General features: G+C 44.6%; 1 long non-coding RNA gene across 1 annotated transcript in view; it reads right to left on the reverse strand.

Moving 5' to 3' along the window:
* The window catches only part of LOC141763839 (uncharacterized), a 9,891-nt gene extending 6,939 nt beyond the window's left edge, over positions 1–2,952 (reverse strand). The window contains exons 1-2 of the long non-coding RNA XR_012593177.1: positions 2,776–2,952; positions 2,575–2,657 (exon numbers count right to left, since the gene is read on the reverse strand). This is a non-coding gene — a long non-coding RNA (uncharacterized LOC141763839). The remainder of the gene's footprint in view (positions 1–2,574; positions 2,658–2,775) is intronic.
* Between the last annotated feature and the right edge of the window lie 12,727 nt (positions 2,953–15,679).

Raw genomic sequence — 15,679 nt, forward strand, 5'->3', positions numbered from 1 at the left:
CTCTCTGTCTCCTCTTCCTCTCTCTGTCTCCTCTTCCTCACTCTGTCTCCTCTTCCTCTCTCCTCTCTGTCTCCTCTTCCTCACTCTGTCTCCTCTTCCTCTCTCTGTCTCCTCTTCCTCTGTCTGTCTCCTCTTCCTCACTCTGTCTCCTCTTCCTCTCTCCTCTCTGTCTCCTCTTCCTCTCTCTGTCTCCTCTTCCTCTCTCTGTCTCCTCTTCCTCTCTCTGTCTCCTCTTCCTCTCTCTGTCTCCTCTTCCTCTCTCTGTCTCCTCTTCCTCTCTCCTCTCTGTCTCCTCTTCCTCTCTCTGTCTCCTCTTCCTCTCTCTGTCTCCTCTTCCTCTCTCTGTCTCCTCTTCCTGACTCTGTCTCCTCTTCCTCTCTCCTCTCTGTCTCCTCTTCCTCACTCTGTCTCCTCTTCCTCTCTCCTCTCTGTCTCCTCTTCCTCACTCTGTCTCCTCTTCCTCTCTCTGTCTCCTCTTCCTCACTCTGTCTCCTCTTCCTCTGTCTGTCTCCTCTTCCTCACTCTGTCTCCTCTTCCTCTCTCCTCTCTGTCTCCTCTTCCTCACTCTGTCTCCTCTTTCTCTCTCTGTCTCCTCTTCCTCACTCTGTCTCCTCTTCCTCTCTCCTCTCTGTCTCCTCTTCCTCACTCTGTCTCCTCTTCCTCTCTCCTCTCTGTCTCCTCTTCCTCACTCTGTCTCCTCTTCCTCTCTCTGTCTCCTCTTCCTCTCTCTGTCTCCTCTTCCTCTCTCTGTCTCCTCTTCCTCACTCTGTCTCCTCTTCCTCTCTCTGTCTCCTCTTCCTCACTCTGTCTCTTCCTCTCTCTGTCTCCTCTTCCTCACTCTGTCTCCTCTTCCTCTCTCTGTCTCCTCTTCCTCACTCTGTCTCTTCCTCTCTCTGTCTCCTCTTCCTCACTCTGTCTCCTCTTCCTCTCTCTGTCTCCTCTTCATGTCTTTATGGATTTCTCTCTTTAGGGCGGCTGTGGCTCAGAGGGTAGAGCAGGTTGTCCACCAATCGGAAGGTCGGTGGTTCGATCCCCGGCTGCTCCGGGTCACATGTCGATGTGTCCTTGAGCAAGACACTTAACCCCAAAAAAAAAATTGCTCCCGGAGGCATAGCCATCGGTGTGTGAATGAGTATTTAGATTAAAATCCTGATGGGCAAAGTTGGCACTTTAGTAGCCTCTGCCATCAGTGTATGAATGTGTGTGTGAATGGGTGAATACTGACATGTAGTGTAAAGCGCTTTGAGTGGTCGGAAGACTAGAAAAGCGCTATATAAGTCCAAGTCCATTTACCATTTACCATTTAATAATGAACAGTGAGCAGTGTAACTGAGATCTGATGACTGAAGGTTGTCTGCTTTAACTCTGATTCAGTTAATTATCTAAAATCAAAGAACTCTATTTGTAACTTTTAAGTCTTGACATCAGTATATTATATATCATATAAGATATCAGTACGGAGCTGAGAAGTCCCGTATCAGTGTCTCTACTGTTGTCTCTCCCTTCGTCTCCTCCTCTTCATCATTCTTCTAAATGAAACTGTTGACTATATATAACTGCTGTCAGCTCGTCTCCCTCATATCTGCTGTCACGTCTCCCCCCCCCCCTGTTTGCCTTCTATCTTCTCCTCTTTTTCTCTCGCTCTCTCCCTTAACTTGTTTTCTTATCTCGCTCTCCCCCATTCCTCCCATTCCCTCCACTCTTTTTTCCTCTTCTTATCGCTGCCTCTCACCCGCTTTCCCTCTTCATATCCCCCTCTCTCTCTTTCTCTAGTTCTTCCTCCCACTCCCCCACATTCACTCTCAGCTCTCCCCGTCCTCCCCGTCCTCTCCGCCATACTCGTCCTCTCCGTCCTACTCGTCTGTCTCTGTCTCATCTTTACTTTTCTATGGTTATGAAGTACACTGGAGCTGTGTGAACACGTTGGCCTTGATTGAAGCTATCGGTTTCAGTTCTGTGTGATGTTAGAGGACGTGGTGTTTCCATCAGGTGACCCACCTGAGCTATAATACTCCACCCGGTTGCACTGTTATCAGCCGGCTGCTGTTGGTTTCACACGGGAGGCAAACTCGGTCTCCTGGGGGGCTTCTGCTCCTGTGATAATTCCTATGGTTGCTAGGAGGGATGCTCATTTTGAAAAATGTTCTTAACCGATAACCGACCCTCGTTAACCGACAAGATTAGTGCCTCTCATGCAGCGGTGTACCAGCTGCAGGAGCACAACAGATATTCATTGACGGGAGTCTCCAGTTCAGCGTCCGGGAGCGTTAACTTAGCAGCTACGATGCTGCGTTCACTGTCTCCAGTTCAGCGTCCGGGAGCGTTAACTTAGCAGCTACGATGCTGCGTTCACTGTCTCCAGTTCAGCGTCCGGGAGCGTTAACTTAGCAGCTACGATGCTGCGTGTAGTGTCGGTTAAACGGTTAGTTATGGACATCCCTAGTTGCTAGAGGTCGCTGTCATGCTCTTTTATACCTTCTTTTGGTGACCTACCATGTGAATAGATGATCAAATCGGTGTGTGTATACATTACTGAGGTCCAACACTGACTTTGGGTAATCAGGTCCGACTCACCGTCTGTGTTCCGGTTCATCCCAGAGGTGTTGGACGGGGTCGAGGTCAGGCCTCGGGACAGGCCGGTCCAGGTCCACACCAAACTGGGAAAAGCATTTAGTTATGAGCCCGGCTTTGTGCACGAGGGCATGTTGAAACAGGAAAGGGCCTTCCCCCAAAATTAATCATTACTCTAATTGTATATGAAGTATTAAGACTTACCTTCTTTGAAACTTGGGCGTCCAAACCACGGAAACCAGACCCAGAGCACTGCTTTACAATGAGAGGACAACAAGCAGTCCTGCAAACAGCTAGGCTCTCTCTTTACTCTCCTTCACATCAAAGAGTACCGATAGACACACGGCAGAGCTGTGAACACACGTTTGTAACTCGTGCACGGTGTCTGCAGTGTTTCTGTAGCTGCAGGGATACACAGTCAGATTTGTAAAGTTTGGTGTTTCTTGTAAAAGAGAGAGACGTTGACAAGTCTGGACTGGACTCCAGAGGTGTCGTAGTTTCGAGGAAGAAGGAATGTAAATGTCGGGTTTTAGCAGCTTTTCTCTGTAAGCCGCCATCACGGCATGAATGGGCTCATGCGGTCATAACGGGTAGGGTTGTGTGGGTGTAGACACCAGGTCTGATTCATCAAGTTTCAGAAAGAAACCAAGAAGTGTGTCACAACCCTCTGACTCGGTTTCCTGCCTCTCTCTCTCTCTCTCTCTCTCTCTCTCTCTCTCTCTCTCCCCATCTTTTCCTGTTGCATTGGACTGCCTGTCGTCTCTCTTCCTCCTTTACCGGAGTGAAGGCGTGTTGATTGATGGAAACGTCGTCGCGATTAGCAAAAAGAGTGTGAGAAAGTAAAGAGAAGGGACCCGTTTGTTCTCTCATTGAGTCGTCCGTCATTGATCCACCATTGAATCGTCTCGTCTCCGGTGAGCTCTGCTGCTGAAGGGTGTCTGTCTGTGTGCCCACAGTTTAATGTGCTGCTTCCTTTAGCTGGGTTTGGTGCTCTCTTAAAACTTCACAGCTCAACAGAGCAAGGCAGGACCGAGGTTGGTGGTTCGATTCCCTCTCTAAGCTACCAAACTGAATATCGCCTCATTGATGGAAATGTCTGTGATTTACTGCGTCTGTGAGGTTATTGAGGTTATTCTCTGTTGTCTCTCTGATTTCAACACCCTGTTAGATCAACTTGAAAACGCATCGTCATCAAGCTTTAGACGAGACTTCTTTGTCTCAGTTCCTGAAAAGTGGACATCTCGGGGATTAGCTTTTTTGCACATTTTGTCTGATAAACGGGAAATGCACATTTTACGTGTTCCGGTTCAGAAGGCTTCAGATGGACTTCACGCTCTCCAGACAGGCATCGGCTTTCTGTAGTTCACTGTTCATCATTTATTTGGATGCCTCGTCGACAACTGCTGTATAAAAAATCTGATAGATTCGTACACTTCCAATACAAACAGTAAATCATACGTTCCATTAAGCACACTATGAAGCTTCCAGTACAGTCAGAGGCCAGCAGGAGGTTCAGATGCTCCAACATGGGAGATTGAAGAGTCCGATTCAGCAGCTTTGCAACTAATGACAAAAGTCCCGTGAATGTTTTAGTGTGTATTTGTACTTATTGTAATATAAGGCTAATATAATGTAATAATGTAATATAAGGCTAATATAATGTAATAATGTAATATAAGGCTACAGCTAACAACTCTTTTCATTATCCATTCATCTGCTGGTTATTTTCTCCATTATTCAAAGACTATAAACAAACGACATGATTGTACGATCAACAGTCTAAAACAGTCTTTACCTTCACCCAGGACTCATGTTACTGACTAGAGCCTGAATGCATCACAATGTAAATCAATGACCCCTCCCGTTAACGTTAGCCGTTAGCTCCGTGTAGGACTGTGCTGCTCAACGGCTGCTAACAGCTAATGCTAACTAGCTCTCGTCCTGCAACACTGATGTGTTGTTCACATTGTAGCGTTATCAGGGAAAGAAAAGCGTGCGTCCCCTGGACGCGCTGATCGTGAGTTCACTACATCCCAAACACATTTTCTATCGTCCCTGGGACGACGTCAGCCTCAAGCCTAGACGGTACTCATCAGTACTCATCAGTACTCATCAGTACTGTAGAACAACTAGTCATGCTTTCAGAATTTTGGCATCGACTTGGTACCGAAGTATCGTCTCTTTTAACATCCCTATGAACCGCTGTTATTTGGTGTTTGATATCTTCTCGTGGCTTTTTTCCCATTTTAAACCTTCAGCTGCGGCTCCTGTCCAGAGCTACTGACAGAATGAACAGGTAGAGCTTCAGTGTCTATAGGAAGTGTTGATGGACAGAATGAACAGGTAGAGCTTCAGTGTCTATAGGAAGTGTTGATGGACAGAATGAACAGGTAGAGCTTCAGTGTCTATAGGAAGTGTTGATGGACAGAATGAACAGGTAGAGCTTCAGTGTCTATAGGAAGTGTTGATGGACAGAATGAACAGGTAGAGCTTCAGTGTCTATAGGAAGTGTTGATGGACAGAATGAACAGGTAGAGCTTCAGTGTCTATAGGAAGTGTTGATGGACAGAGAATGAACAGGTAGAGCTTCAGTGTCTATAGGAAGTGTTGATGGACAGAGAATGAACAGGTAGAGCTTCAGAGTCTATAGGAAGTGTTGATGGACAGAATGAACAGGTAGAGCTTCAGTGTCTATAGGAAGTGTTGATGGACAGAGAATGAACAGGTAGAGCTTCAGTGTCTATAGGAAGTGTTGATGGACAGAATGAAAAGGTAGAGCTTCAGTGTCTACAGGAAGTGTTGATGGACAGAGAATGAACAGGTAGAGCTTCAGTGTCTATAGGAAGTGTTGATGGACAGAATGAACAGGTAGAGCTTCAGTGTCTATAGGACGTGTTGATGGACAGAATGAACAGGTAGAGCTTCAGTGTCTGTAGGAAGTGTTGATGGACAGAATGAACAGGTAGAGCTTCAGTGTCTATAGGAAGTGTTGATGGACAGAATGGACAGGTAGAGCTTCAGTGTCTACAGGAAGTGTTGATGGACCGAGAATGAACAGGTAGAGCTTCAGTGTCTATAGGAAGTGTTGATGGACAGAGAATGAACAGGTAGAGCTTCAGAGTCTATAGGAAGTGTTGATGGACAGAATGAACAGGTAGAGCTTCAGTGTCTACAGGAAGTGTTGATGGACAGAGAATGAACAGGTAGAGCTTCAGTGTCTATAGGAAGTGTTGATGGACAGAGAATGAACAGGTAGAGCTTCAGTGTCTACAGGAAGTGTTGATGGACAGAGAATGAACAGGTAGAGCTTCAGTGTCTATAGGAAGTGTTGATGGACAGAGAATGAACAGGTAGAGCTTCAGGGTCTATAGGAAGTGTTGATGGACAGAGAATGAACAGGTAGAGCTTCAGTGTCTACAGGAAGTGTTGATGGACAGAGAATGAACAGGTAGAGCTTCAGTGTCTATAGGAAGTGTTGGTGGACAGAGAATGAACAGGTAGAGCTTCAGTGTCTACAGGAAGTGTTGATGGACAGAGAATGAACAGATAGAGCTTCAGTGTCTATAGGAAGTGTTGATGGACAGAATGAACAGGTAGAGCTTCAGTGTCTATAGGAAGTGTTGATGGACAGAGAATGAACAGGTAGAGCTTCAGTGTCTATAGGAAGTGTTGATGGACAGAGAATGAACAGGTAGAGCTTCAGTGTCTATAGGAAGTGTTGATGGACAGAATGAACAGGTAGAGCTTCAGTGTCTATAGGAAGTGTTGATGGACAGAGAATGAACAGGTAGAGCTTCAGTGTCTATAGGAAGTGTTGATGGACAGAGAATGAACAGGTAGAGCTTCAGTGTCTACAGGAAGTGTTGATGGACAGAGAATGAACAGGTAGAGCTTCAGTGTCTACAGGAAGTGTTGATGGACAGAGAATGAACAGGTAGAGCTTCAATGTCTACAGGAAGTGTTGATGGACAGAGAATGAACAGGTAGAGCTTCAATGTCTACAGGAAGTGTTGATGGACAGAATGAACAGGTAGAGCTTCAATGTCTACAGGAAGTGTTGATGGACAGAGAATGAACAGGTAGAGCTTCAGTGTCTACAGGAAGTGTTGATGGACAGAGAATGAACAGGTAGAGCTTCAGAGTCTATAGGAAGTGTTGATGGACAGAGAATGAACAGGTAGAGCTTCAGTGTCTACAGGAAGTGTTGATGGACAGAGAATGAACAGGTAGAGCTTCAGTGTCTATAGGAAGTGTTGATGGACAGAGAATGAACAGGTAGAGCTTCAGGGTCTATAGGAAGTGTTGATGGACAGAGAATGAACAGGTAGAGCTTCAGTGTCTACAGGAAGTGTTGATGGACAGAGAATGAACAGGTAGAGCTTCAGTGTCTATAGGAAGTGTTGGTGGACAGAGAATGAACAGGTAGAGCTTCAGTGTCTATAGGAAGTGTTGGTGGACAGAGAATGAACAGGTAGAGCTTCAGTGTCTACAGGAAGTGTTGATGGACAGAGAATGAACTTGTAGAGCTTCAGTGTCTATAGGAAGTGTTGATGGACAGAATGAACAGGTAGAGCTTCAGTGTCGATAGGAAGTGTTGATGGACAGAGAATGAACAGGTAGAGCTTCAGTGTCTATAGGAAGTGTTGATGGACAGAGAATGAACAGGTAGAGCTTCAGTGTCTATAGGAAGTGTTGATGGACAGAATGAACAGGTAGAGCTTCAGTGTCTATAGGAAGTGTTGATGGACAGAGAATGAACAGGTAGAGCTTCAGTGTCTACAGGAAGTGTTGATGGACAGAATGAACAGGTAGAGCTTCAGTGTCTATAGGAAGTGTTGATGGACAGAATGAACAGGTAGAGCTTCAGTGTCTATAGGAAGTGTTGATGGACAGAATGAACAGGTAGAGCTTCAGTGTCTACAGGAAGTGTTGATGGACAGAATGAACAGGTAGAGCTTCAGTGTCTACAGGAAGTGTTGATGGACAGAGAATGAACAGGTAGAGCTTCAGTGTCTATAGGAAGTGTTGATGGACAGAATGAACAGGTAGAGCTTCAGTGTCTATAGGAAGTGTTGATGGACAGAATGAACAGGTAGAGCTTCAGTGTCTATAGGAAGTGTTGATGGACAGAATGAACAGGTAGAGCTTCAGTGTCTATAGGAAGTGTTGATGGACAGAATGAACAGGTAGAGCTTCAGTGTCTATAGGAAGTGTTGATGGACAGAATGAACAGGTAGAGCTTCAGTGTCTATAGGAAGTGTTGATGGACAGAATGAACAGGTAGAGCTTCAGTGTCTACAGGAAGTGTTGATGGACAGAGAATGAACAGGTAGAGCTTCAGTGTCTATAGGAAGTGTTGATGGACAGAGAATGAACAGGTAGAGCTTCAGAGTCTATAGGAAGTGTTGATGGACAGAATGAACAGGTAGAGCTTCAGTGTCTATAGGAAGTGTTGATGGACAGAGAATGAACAGGTAGAGCTTCAGTGTCTATAGGAAGTGTTGATGGACAGAATGAACAGGTAGAGCTTCAGTGTCTACAGGAAGTGTTGATGGACAGAGAATGAACAGGTAGAGCTTCAGTGTCTATAGGAAGTGTTGATGGACAGAATGAACAGGTAGAGCTTCAGTGTCTATAGGAAGTGTTGATGGACAGAATGAACAGGTAGAGCTTCAGTGTCTGTAGGAAGTGTTGATGGACAGAATGAACAGGTAGAGCTTCAGTGTCTATAGGAAGTGTTGATGGACAGAATGAACAGGTAGAGCTTCAGTGTCTACAGGAAGTGTTGATGGACAGAGAATGAACAGGTAGAGCTTCAGTGTCTATAGGAAGTGTTGATGGACAGAGAATGAACAGGTAGAGCTTCAGAGTCTATAGGAAGTGTTGATGGACAGAATGAACAGGTAGAGCTTCAGTGTCTACAGGAAGTGTTGATGGACAGAGAATGAACAGGTAGAGCTTCAGTGTCTATAGGAAGTGTTGATGGACAGAGAATGAACAGGTAGAGCTTCAGTGTCTACAGGAAGTGTTGATGGACAGAGAATGAACAGGTAGAGCTTCAGTGTCTATAGGAAGTGTTGATGGACAGAGAATGAACAGGTAGAGCTTCAGGGTCTATAGGAAGTGTTGATGGACAGAATGAACAAGTAGAGCTTCAGTGTCTACAGGAAGTGTTGATGGACAGAGAATGAACAGGTAGAGCTTCAGTGTCTATAGGAAGTGTTGGTGGACAGAGAATGAACAGGTAGAGCTTCAGTGTCTACAGGAAGTGTTGATGGACAGAGAATGAACAGATAGAGCTTCAGTGTCTATAGGAAGTGTTGATGGACAGAATGAACAGGTAGAGCTTCAGTGTCTATAGGAAGTGTTGATGGACAGAGAATGAACAGGTAGAGCTTCAGTGTCTATAGGAAGTGTTGATGGACAGAGAATGAACAGGTAGAGCTTCAGTGTCTATAGGAAGTGTTGATGGACAGAATGAACAGGTAGAGCTTCAGTGTCTATAGGAAGTGTTGATGGACAGAATGAACAGGTAGAGCTTCAGTGTCTATAGGAAGTGTTGATGGACAGAGAATGAACAGGTAGAGCTTCAGTGTCTATAGGAAGTGTTGATGGACAGAGAATGAACAGGTAGAGCTTCAGTGTCTATAGGAAGTGTTGATGGACAGAGAATGAACAGGTAGAGCTTCAGGGTCTATAGGAAGTGTTGATGGACAGAGAATGAACAGGTAGAGCTTCAGTGTCTACAGGAAGTGTTGATGGACAGAGAATGAACAGGTAGAGCTTCAGTGTCTATAGGAAGTGTTGGTGGACAGAGAATGAACAGGTAGAGCTTCAGTGTCTATAGGAAGTGTTGATGGACAGAGAATGAACAGGTAGAGCTTCAGGGTCTATAGGAAGTGTTGATGGACAGAGAATGAACAGGTAGAGCTTCAGTGTCTACAGGAAGTGTTGATGGACAGAGAATGAACAGGTAGAGCTTCAGTGTCTATAGGAAGTGTTGGTGGACAGAGAATGAACAGGTAGAGCTTCAGTGTCTATAGGAAGTGTTGATGGACAGAATGAACAGGTAGAGCTTCAGTGTCTATAGGAAGTGTTGATGGACAGAATGAACAGGTAGAGCTTCAGTGTCTGTAGGAAGTGTTGATGGACAGAATGAACAGGTAGAGCTTCAGTGTCTATAGGAAGTGTTGATGGACAGAATGAACAGGTAGAGCTTCAGTGTCTATAGGAAGTGTTGATGGACAGAGAATGAACAGGTAGAGCTTAAGGGTCTATAGGAAGTGATGATGGACAGAGAATGAACAGGTAGAGCTTCAGTGTCTACAGGAAGTGTTGGTGGACAGAGAATGAACAGGTAGAGCTTCAGTGTCTATAGGAAGTGTTGGTGGACAGAGAATGAACAGGTAGAGCTTCAGTGTCTACAGGAAGTGTTGATGGACAGAGAATGAACAGGTAGAGCTTCAGTGTCTATAGGAAGTGTTGATGGACAGAATGAACAGGTAGAGCTTCAGTGTCTATAGGAAGTGTTGATGGACAGAGAATGAACAGGTAGAGCTTCAGTGTTTATAGGAAGTGTTGATGGACAGAGAATGAACAGGTAGAGCTTCAGTGTCTATAGGAAGTGTTGATGGACAGAGAATGAACAGGTAGAGCTTCAGTGTCTATAGGAAGTGTTGATGGACAGAGAATGAACAGGTAGAGCTTCAGTGTCTACAGGAAGTGTTGATGGACAGAGAATGAACAGGTAGAGCTTCAGTGTCTACAGGAAGTGTTGATGGACAGAATGAACAGGTAGAGCTTCAGTGTCTACAGGAAGTGTTGATGGACAGAGAATGAACAAGTAGAGCTTCATTGTCTACAGGAAGTGTTGATGGACAGAATGAACAGGTAGAGCTTCAGTGTCTACAGGAAGTGTTGATGGACAGAGAATGAACAGGTAGAGCTTCAGTGTCTACAGGAAGTGTTGATGGACAGAGAATGAACAGGTAGAGCTTCAGAGTCTATAGGAAGTGTTGATGGACAGAGAATGAACAGGTAGAGCTTCAGTGTCTACAGGAAGTGTTGATGGACAGAGAATGAACAGGTAGAGCTTCAGTGTCTATAGGAAGTGTTGATGGACAGAATGAACAGGTAGAGCTTCAGTGTCTATAGGAAGTGTTGATGGACAGAATGAACAGGTAGAGCTTCAGTGTCTATAGGAAGTGTTGATGGACAGAATGAACAGGTAGAGCTTCAGTGTCTATAGGAAGTGTTGATGGACAGAATGAACAGGTAGAGCTTCAGTGTCTATAGGAAGTGTTGATGGACAGAATGAACAGGTAGAGCTTCAGTGTCTACAGGAAGTGTTGATGGACAGAGAATGAACAGGTAGAGCTTCAGTGTCTATAGGAAGTGTTGATGGACAGAGAATGAACAGGTAGAGCTTCAGAGTCTATAGGAAGTGTTGATGGACAGAATGAACAGGTAGAGCTTCAGTGTCTATAGGAAGTGTTGATGGACAGAGAATGAACAGGTATAGCTTCAGTGTCTATAGGAAGTGTTGATGGACAGAATGAACAGGTAGAGCTTCAGTGTCTACAGGAAGTGTTGATGGACAGAGAATGAACAGGTAGAGCTTCAGTGTCTATAGGAAGTGTTGATGGACAGAATGAACAGGTAGAGCTTCAGTGTCTATAGGAAGTGTTGATGGACAGAATTAACAGGTAGAGCTTCAGTGTCTATAGGAAGTGTTGATGGACAGAATGAACAGGTAGAGCTTCAGTGTCTATAGGAAGTGTTGATGGACAGAATGAACAGGTAGAGCTTCAGTGTCTATAGGAAGTGTTGATGGACAGAATGAACAGGTAGAGCTTCAGTGTCTATAGGAAGTGTTGATGGACAGAATGAACAGGTAGAGCTTCAGTGTCTATAGGAAGTGTTGATGGACAGAATGAACAGGTAGAGCTTCAGTGTCTACAGGAAGTGTTGATGGACAGAGAATGAACAGGTAGAGCTTCAGTGTCTATAGGAAGTGTTGATGGACAGAATGAACAGGTAGAGCTTCAGTGTCTATAGGAAGTGTTGATGGACAGAATGAACAGGTAGAGCTTCAGTGTCTGTAGGAAGTGTTGATGGACAGAATGAACAGGTAGAGCTTCAGTGTCTATAGGAAGTGTTGATGGACAGAATGAACAGGTAGAGCTTCAGTGTCTACAGGAAGTGTTGATGGACAGAATGAACAGGTAGAGCTTCAGTGTCTACAGGAAGTGTTGATGGACAGAGAATGAACAGGTAGAGCTTCAGTGTCTACAGGAAGTGTTGATGGACAGAGAATGAACAGGTAGAGCTTCAGAGTCTATAGGAAGTGTTGATGGACAGAGAATGAACAGGTAGAGCTTCAGTGTCTACAGGAAGTGTTGATGGACAGAGAATGAACAGGTAGAGCTTCAGTGTCTATAGGAAGTGTTGATGGACAGAGAATGAACAGGTAGAGCTTCAGGGTCTATAGGAAGTGTTGATGGACAGAGAATGAACACGTAGAGCTTCAGTGTCTACAGGAAGTGTTGATGGACAGAGAATGAACATGTAGAGCTTCAGTGTCTATAGGAAGTGTTGGTGGACAGAGAATGAACAGGTATAGCTTCAGTGTCTACAGGAAGTGTTGATGGACAGAGAATGAACAGGTAGAGCTTCAGTGTCTATAGGAAGTGTTGATGGACAGAGAATGAACAGGTAGAGCTTCAGTGTCTATAGGAAGTGTTGATGGACAGAGAATGAACAGGTAAAGCTTCAGTGTCTATAGGAAGTGTTGATGGACAGAATGAACAGGTAGAGCTTCAGTGTCTATAGGAAGTGTTGATGGACAGAGAATGAACAGGTAGAGCTTCAGTGTCTACAGGAAGTGTTGATGGACAGAGAATGAACAGGTAGAGCTTCAGTGTCTACAGGAAGTGTTGATGGACAAAATGAACAGGTAGAGCTTCAGTGTCTACAGGAAGTGTTGATGGACAGAGAATGAACAGGTAGAGCTTCAGTGTCTGTAGGAAGTGTTGATGGACAGAGAATGAACAGGTAGAGCTTCAGTGTCTATAGGAAGTGTTGATGGACAGAGAATGAACAGGTAGAGCTTCAGTGTCTATAGGAAGTGTTGATGGACAGAATGAACAGGTAGAGCTTCAGTGTCTATAGGAAGTGTTGATGGACAGAGAATGAACAGGTAGAGCTTCAGTGTCTATAGGAAGTGTTGATGGACAGAGAATGAACATGTAGAGCTTCAGTGTCTACAGGAAGTGTTGATGGACAGAGAATGAACAGGTAGAGCTTCAGTGTCTACAGGAAGTGTTGATGGACAAAATGAACAAGTAGAGCTTCAGTGTCTACAGGAAGTGTTGATGGACAGAGAATGAACAGGTAGAGCTTCAGTGTCTACAGGAAGTGTTGATGGACAGAATGAACAGGTAGAGCTTCAGTGTCTACAGGAAGTGTTGATGGACAGAGAATGAACAGGTAGAGCTTCAGAGTCTATAGGAAGTGTTGATGGACAGAGAATGAACAGGTAGAGCTTCAGTGTCTACAGGAAGTGTTGATGGACAGAGAATGAACAGGTAGAGCTTCAGTGTCTATAGGAAGTGTTGATGGACAGAATGAACAGGTAGAGCTTCAGTGTCTATAGGAAGTGTTGATGGACAGAATGAACAGGTAGAGCTTCAGTGTCTATAGGAAGTGTTGATGGACAGAATGAACAGGTAGAGCTTCAGTGTCTATAGGAAGTGTTGATGGACAGAATGAACAGGTAGAGCTTCAGTGTCTATAGGAAGTGTTGATGGACAGAATGAACAGGTAGAGCTTCAGTGTCTACAGGAAGTGTTGATGGACAGAGAATGAACAGGTAGAGCTTCAGTGTCTATAGGAAGTGTTGATGGACAGAGAATGAACAGGTAGAGCTTCAGAGTCTATAGGAAGTGTTGATGGACAGAATGAACAGGTAGAGCTTCAGTGTCTACAGGAAGTGTTGATGGACAGAGAATGAACAGGTAGAGCTTCAGTGTCTATAGGAAGTGTTGATGGACAGAGAATGAACAGGTAGAGCTTCAGAGTCTATAGGAAGTGTTGATGGACAGAGAATGAACAGGTAGAGCTTCAGGGTCTATAGGAAGTGTTGATGGACAGAGAATGAACAGGTAGAGCTTCAGGGTCTATAGGAAGTGTTGATGGACAGAGAATGAACACGTAGAGCTTCAGTGTCTACAGGAAGTGTTGATGGACAGAGAATGAACAGGTAGAGCTTCAGTGTCTATAGGAAGTGTTGGTGGACAGAGAATGAACAGGTATAGCTTCAGTGTCTACAGGAAGTGTTGATGGACAGAGAATGAACAGGTAGAGCTTCAGTGTCTATAGGAAGTGTTGATGGACAGAGAATGAACAGGTAGAGCTTCAGTGTCTATAGGAAGTGTTGATGGACAGAGAATGAACAGGTAGAGCTTCAGTGTCTATAGGAAGTGTTGATGGACAGAATGAACAGGTAGAGCTTCAGTGTCTATAGGAAGTGTTGATGGACAGAGAATGAACAGGTAGAGCTTCAGTGTCTACAGGAAGTGTTGATGGACAGAGAATGAACAGGTAGAGCTTCAGTGTCTACAGGAAGTGTTGATGGACAAAATGAACAGGTAGAGCTTCAGTGTCTACAGGAAGTGTTGATGGACAGAGAATGAACATGCAGAGCTTCAGTGTCTGTAGGAAGTGTTGATGGACAGAGAATGAACAGGTAGAGCTTCAGTGTCTATAGGAAGTGTTGATGGACAGAGAATGAACAGGTAGAGCTTCAGTGTCTATAGGAAGTGTTGATGGACAGAATGAACAGGTAGAGCTTCAGTGTCTATAGGAAGTGTTGATGGACAGAGAATGAACAGGTAGAGCTTCAGTGTCTATAGGAAGTGTTGATGGACAGAGAATGAACAGGTAGAGCTTCAGTGTCTACAGGAAGTGTTGATGGACAGAGAATGAACAGGTAGAGCTTCAGTGTCTACAGGAAGTGTTGATGGACAAAATGAACAAGTAGAGCTTCAGTGTCTACAGGAAGTGTTGATGGACAGAGAATGAACAGGTAGAGCTTCAGTGTCTACAGGAAGTGTTGATGGACAGAATGAACAGGTAGAGCTTCAGTGTCTACAGGAAGTGTTGATGGACAGAGAATGAACAGGTAGAGCTTCAGAGTCTATAGGAAGTGTTGATGGACAGAGAATGAACAGGTAGAGCTTCAGTGTCTACAGGAAGTGTTGATGGACAGAGAATGAACAGGTAGAGCTTCAGTGTCTATAGGAAGTGTTGATGGACAGAATGAACAGGTAGAGCTTCAGTGTCTATAGGAAGTGTTGATGGACAGAATGAACAGGTAGAGCTTCAGTGTCTATAGGAAGTGTTGATGGACAGAATGAACAGGTAGAGCTTCAGTGTCTATAGGAAGTGTTGATGGACAGAATGAACAGGTAGAGCTTCAGTGTCTATAGGAAGTGTTGATGGACAGAATGAACAGGTAGAGCTTCAGTGTCTACAGGAAGTGTTGATGGACAGAGAATGAACAGGTAGAGCTTCAGTGTCTATAGGAAGTGTTGATGGACAGAGAATGAACAGGTAGAGCTTCAGAGTCTATAGGAAGTGTTGATGGACAGAATGAACAGGTAGAGCTTCAGTGTCTACAGGAAGTGTTGATGGACAGAGAATGAACAGGTAGAGCTTCAGTGTCTATAGGAAGTGTTGATGGACAGAGAATGAACAGGTAGAGCTTCAGAGTCTATAGGAAGTGTTGATGGACAGAATGAACAGGTAGAGCTTCAGTGTCTACAGGAAGTGTTGATGGACAGAGAATGAACAGGTAGAGCTTCAGTGTCTATAGGAAGTGTTGATGGACAGAGAATGAACAGGTAGAGCTTCAGTGTCTACAGGAAGTGTTGATGGACAGAGAATGAACAGGTAGAGCTTCAGTGTCTATAGGAAGTGTTGATGGACAGAGAATGAACAGGTAGAGCTTCAGGGTCTATAGGAAGTGTTGATGGACAGAATGAACAAGTAGAGCTTCAGTGTCTACAGGAAGTGTTGATGGACAGAGAATGAACAGGTAGAGCTTCAG

Source organism: Sebastes fasciatus, unplaced genomic scaffold (assembly GCF_043250625.1).
Source record: "Sebastes fasciatus isolate fSebFas1 unplaced genomic scaffold, fSebFas1.pri Scaffold_59, whole genome shotgun sequence".
Taxonomy (NCBI): Eukaryota; Metazoa; Chordata; class Actinopteri; order Perciformes; family Sebastidae; genus Sebastes; species Sebastes fasciatus.